Source organism: Helianthus annuus, chromosome 10 (genome assembly GCF_002127325.2).
Source record: "Helianthus annuus cultivar XRQ/B chromosome 10, HanXRQr2.0-SUNRISE, whole genome shotgun sequence".
Classification (NCBI taxonomy): Eukaryota; Viridiplantae; Streptophyta; class Magnoliopsida; order Asterales; family Asteraceae; genus Helianthus; species Helianthus annuus.
This window is the reverse complement of record NC_035442.2, coordinates 110,558,733-110,565,290: the sequence shown is the minus strand read 5'-3', so window position 1 is coordinate 110,565,290 and position 6,558 is coordinate 110,558,733.

Sequence of the window (6,558 nt, the reverse complement as noted above, 5' to 3'; positions counted from 1 at the left end):
AGTTATAAAACAATTCACAAACCAAATGTAATAAAGGAATAACCAATATGAAAATGAAAGTCGATGTTTGGAAAGTTGTCCACTCTTGTGTATAAGAAGCTTCGTGTTTATTTGAAATATTTGTATTACATTCTACAAATTAATAGTGACTTATTATTTTATTTTTCTTTTTTACATATATTATTGTACTTCTTGAATTCTTTCACCTACATGATTTATACATGATTTTTTTTTCTTATAAATAAAACAATCATGCATTTAACATAAATAAAAAACCTTAGATTAATTTTGCAAATAACAAATTCATATCATTGTTTACAGATCGTGCAACAGAAATATATGATCATAGAACATGTAGTAAAACAAAAAATCCAGGTTACAGAGGAGTGAGTTTTATTCTTGTTATCATTTTGTAAGTTTATCTTGTATGAGGCGTGTTACCTAAACCTTAAACTCTAATCTTCTACGACTATTTTACACTTTGTTTCTACTAACGAGTGTATTATTGTATAAAACATTTTCAACCGAAGGGTCAATATAGAATTTTCTTCATCCAATATAACTATTTTACCGGCAACAGAATATAAATAGCTTGATTAACCCAACTGGTTCCGCCCCTGGCTAGGCCTACAAAATCCGGAAGGTTACAATTTGTTCATTTGTATTGATGTTCAAGATTCTTATACAGCACACTGAACTTCATGCATTACCATATTTGGGAATTTTCACAGAGTTTCATAGATTGCTTAAAGTCATGATGAAAGTCCTGAAAAAAAAAATTACACTGAAATCTACATGTGCATCAGATTCATGAGTCATTTCTCTTTTTCCTGAACGACTAACACAAGCCCTTTAATCCTACATCAGTCTACCATGGTACTAGAACTCTCAACCTCATGGACAAGGACACCTTTTGAACGTACTCTGATACACCCCACTAATATGATCCATCAACACAAGGTACCACAACGGAAATTATGGCGTAATTTTCATCTTCAAAGATAACCACTCCCACAAGTAAGTATCTCTAATTTGATATCCATATTTTATTGTTTGAATAAACATGATTAGCGTTTTGTAATTTTAACCCATGTTTAAATATACAGTCAACATATGGTATCTGAGTTGTTGATTATATTCATTCGATTATACAAACCATTTTGTTGTCTAGATTTCGCTCAATCAATTTTTCTGATTTGCTATTTGTGGTTAGATTCTTTGTGATCTGCTAAGAAAGAAAAAACGATCAATCTGTGTTATGACAGTAGTGATTCATTTTAAACGGTTGATGAACTGGAACGTTTGGTTGTCATGAATTGCACTTCATAAATTAATTGAACTAGTTGATTTTCCGTCCGCGCGTTGCGGCGGGGACCTAATGTCTGTGAAACGCGTGTCGGCAAAGACAAGCAGAAACCGAATATCAAAACATAAATAAAAATGACGTGGTAACGATAGTCACTTCGTCCTAAAAAAACGATTTAAATAATCTAATATATAATAACAGGACCCACACGTCCTACACGTGGGAAATTCGGTTGTTTTCAGTTTAGTTATTACGGTACTAACACGTTAAAATATGGATGAGCTCGGTACAGGTAACGGCACCAAAAGTACCAATCCGGAAAATCATCGAAATTAGGTACCAGCATCGAAAATGCTCGGTACCATACGGTATGGTATTTGAGGGTAAAAACCGGTGAATACCGGTGCCGAACCGATACCGAAAATGTCAAAAGTCGGTACCATTCGGTACTGAAAATATACCCGGTTTGGTAAATTTGATACCAGTACCGGTACCCGTTACCATTTACTCATCCTCTTGATGATGTTACTATTCATTGGGTTGTGTATGAAAAGTAATCTAAACGATGCAATTACTTGCGTTGCTACATTGTTACAGGATTTGATGAGCTCGGTACCAACCGGTACAGAAAATACCGTTACCAAAAATCCCTAAAAGTGGGTACCGGTACTGAATATACCTGGCGCGGTACGGTTCAGTACCGGTCGGTACTGGTACGGTACCGGTATTTGAGGGTAAAAACCGGTGAATACTGGTGCCAAACCGATACCGAAAATGTCAAAAGTCGGTACCGATTCGGTATCGAAAATATACCCGGTTTGGTAAATTTGATACTGGTACCAGTACCCGATACCATTTGTTAATCCCCTTGATGATGTTACTGTTTATTGTCTTCAAATTTTAATGTTATTATATTATTGTTCATTGGCTTACTTGTACGGTACCAGTATTTGAGGGTAAAAACCGGTGTCAAATCAATACCGAAAATGTCAAAAGTCAGTACCGATTCGGTATCGAAAATATACCCGGTTTGGTAAATTTGATACTGGTACCAGTACCCGATACCATTTGTTAATCCCCTTGATGATGTTACTGTTTATTGTCTTCAAATTTTAATGTTATTATATTATTGTTCATTGGCTTACTTGTACGGTACCGGTATTTGAGGGTAAAAACCGGTGAATACCAGTGCCAAACCGATACCGAAAATGTCAAAAGTCGGTACCGATTCGGTATCAAAAATATACCCGGTTTGGTAAATTTGATACTAGTACCAGTACCCGATATCATTTGTTAATCTCCTTGATGATGTTACTGTTTGTTGTCTTCAAATTGTACCGGTATTTGAGGGTAAAAACCGGTGAATACCAGTGCCAAACCGATACCGAAAATGTCAAAAGTCGGTATCGATTCGGTATCGAAAATATATCCGGTTTGGTAAATTTGATACCGGTACCTGATATCATTTGTTAATCCCCTTAATGATGTTACTGTTTATTGTCTTCAAATTTTAGTGTTATATTATTATTATATTACTGTTCATTTGCTTCAAAATTTAATATTAGATAATTAATGATGTTACTGTTTATTGTCTTCAAATTTTAATTTTAATAATTTAATTTAATGTTATTATTATATATTATTATTATATTATTATTATATTACTTTTCATTTGCTTCAAAATTTAATTTAATATTTAATATTTAATATTTAATATTAGATAATTAATGATGTTACTGTTTATGTCTGGTACCAGTACCCGATACCATTTGTTAATCCCCTTGATGATGTTACTGTTTATTGTCTTCAAATTTTAATGTTATTATATTATTGTTCATTGGCTTACTTGTACGGTACCAGTATTTGAGGGTAAAAACCGGTGTCAAATCAATACCGAAAATGTCAAAAGTCAGTACCGATTCGGTATCGAAAATATACCCGGTTTGGTAAATTTGATACTGGTACCAGTACCCGATACCATTTGTTAATCCCCTTGATGATGTTACTGTTTATTGTCTTCAAATTTTAATGTTATTATATTATTGTTCATTGGCTTACTTGTACGGTACCGGTATTTGAGGGTAAAAACCGGTGAATACCAGTGCCAAACCGATACCGAAAATGTCAAAAGTCGGTACCGATTCGGTATCAAAAATATACCCGGTTTGGTAAATTTGATACTAGTACCAGTACCCGATATCATTTGTTAATCTCCTTGATGATGTTACTGTTTGTTGTCTTCAAATTGTACCGGTATTTGAGGGTAAAAACCGGTGAATACCAGTGCCAAACCGATACCGAAAATGTCAAAAGTCGGTATCGATTCGGTATCGAAAATATATCCGGTTTGGTAAATTTGATACCGGTACCTGATATCATTTGTTAATCCCCTTAATGATGTTACTGTTTATTGTCTTCAAATTTTAGTGTTATATTATTATTATATTACTGTTCATTTGCTTCAAAATTTAATATTAGATAATTAATGATGTTACTGTTTATTGTCTTCAAATTTTAATTTTAATAATTTAATTTAATGTTATTATTATATATTATTATTATATTATTATTATATTACTTTTCATTTGCTTCAAAATTTAATTTAATATTTAATATTTAATATTTAATATTAGATAATTAATGATGTTACTGTTTATGTCTTCAAATTTTAATTTTAATTTTATTTTAATGTTATATATATATTATATTATTATTATATTACTATTCATTTGCTTCAAAATTTAATTTAAATTAATAACTAGTGTTTTTCAATGACGCGCGTTGCGCGAAAGGCATTGGTGTTTTCGACCAACATCATTCTTCAAACGATTCGAGATAAACGATGCGTAACCAGCCATATCCGGCATCGTGGAGTGTATTAAAAAGGGAGCAATTGGACGATTGAATGCTGGGCTAGGTGTTTCTTGGAATGCCCACAGATTGTTCGGGTCAAAACCACGATTATGAGGATTCATTTTTCGTATTGTGGTTGGATGAGAATTTTTTTTAAAAATAAGAGAGAGATGATTATAGAAGAGGTGGAGTAGTTGTGGTAAAAAAATGAATAGAAGTGTGAGTATTTATAGTGAATAATTTTTTTTAAACACATAACCGTTGGCCAACGGCTAGCCCAAACGGCTAGTTGTCTTGGCCAATGAGATCCCGCCATGTCATCTTGATAGCCTCGTCCAACGCCCAGGCTGAAACCCCCGCCCAAGGGGCCACGCCGAAACCCAAGCCCACCCGGGATGGTGACTTGGGCGTTTGTACCCAACCCACGCCACAACCCCTGCCCCCGGGCTGAAACCCCCGCCCAAGGGGCCATGCCGAAACCCAAGCCCACCCGGGGTGGTGAATTGGGCGTTTATACCCGACCCACGCCACAACCCCTGCCCCATACCCCATATTCTAATATACCATAAATTCACTGTTTATTTAGTTTGATTTTTATCATATATGAATTTAAATTTAAAATTAAAATATTAGATAATATTAGATAATGTTAGATAAATATATATGAATTGACAGAATTCAATTAAAATATTCAAGAGTTAATTGACTAAAATGAAAATTGCACATGGATTGCATGATAATTTTGTTTAAGAAAGTAAAGAAATAAAACTAAATTGCTTTTCTTTCAATCACATACTTAAAGTGTTATTGGAAATTACCACATGCCATGTGTGATTTTTTTTATCTCATTATATTAGCCGTTAATATCAAATCATAATGTGAGGTTTCAAACTCATCATCATAAATTAATTTTCTACAATCCTAATCTCATATGCGATATGCGGATTGCACATTAAATTTTTCTTCATAAATTTTCGCATAACATTTATAGAATATGCTTTTCACATGTTTTATTTTAAGTTTTAGAAGTCTTATTTTACTTGGTAATTTGTGAATTGCTCAACTTTAATTTATGTCATTTTATATGATTATGTGTATTGTTAAATAATGAACTCAACAACTAATTGTTTGATGATACACATAATAAATTATTAACCTAATTACATAAACATATCACTTCTCGCCCAAAGGTGTTATGTTATATTTATGTGTTTTACCATATTATTTATGTTCGTTCATCATGATACATGAATTTTGGTCAACGCGAAAGCGAAGCCAAAGTTCATGTAAAACATTAATAGTCTATATTTATGTGTGTTCATAATATATGAATTTTGGTCAAAGCCAAAGCGAAACAAAAATTTAGGCATAACATCAAGATGGTTTTTATTTACGAATGTTCATAATAAATGAATTTTGGTCAAAGTCAAAGTTCATGTAGAACAATAAGTCAGTCTATTACGTATGTTCAATTACATAAATTTTGGTCAAAGTCAAAGCGAAGCCAAATTTATGTAGAACATCAAGACAATCTGTTATTTGTGCACGTTCATAATGCCTATATTTTGGACAAAGCCAAAGCAAAACCAAAATTCAGGTAGAACCTTAAGTTAATCTATTATTTTGGTGTTATAGTAGACTAAATCTTTAATATAATAATTTTTGTATGCCTTATTTGATTACCCCATAATGTAGATCACTCCAATTTTTTTCTTTAAATTTATATCTCATCTATTTCATCCACTCTAATTTTAAAAACCTAAGATGTTTTGCTTACTAAAGAGTTTCTACAAAATTTACTCTTATTAGATTGTTGATTATCTTTTAAGACATGACAATCCTACTGCTCTAGTTTGATAAAAGTATTATAGGAGAAAATTAGATCATGACTAGTGGGATAAGTCAACCAATATATCTCTTATGATAACCAAGAACTCATTTAATTATTGCTATCATGAGCTATTCCATATTCTAAATTTCCCAAGACGAATTTGTTTTCTTTGGAATAATCAAAATAACTCCTAAGACGCATGCATTTGCTTTAGATTCTAACCATAATGTTTACTAGCATCTATAAATACATCATGATGTACAATACCATGACTCATAATTAAAGGGTTTACACGTGGAAATCAGTATACTTTTCTGGTGTATTACATAATAACTTTTCTACTAATACGATAAATTGCCTTAAGAATCAACTATACCACTCAGAAGTACCCAAGAAAAATGAGTGTGTTGATTAGCAACATATGTACCGGAAAAGGAATGCATGAAACTGGAAAATTTGATGTTCATCTCACTACCACTAAACCTAAAAAGAGGATAATTGTAAGATCCAAAGATAGTATACAAGTACTACTTCGCTATAAGTTTTTTCAAAGGAAAGCCTCACTGCA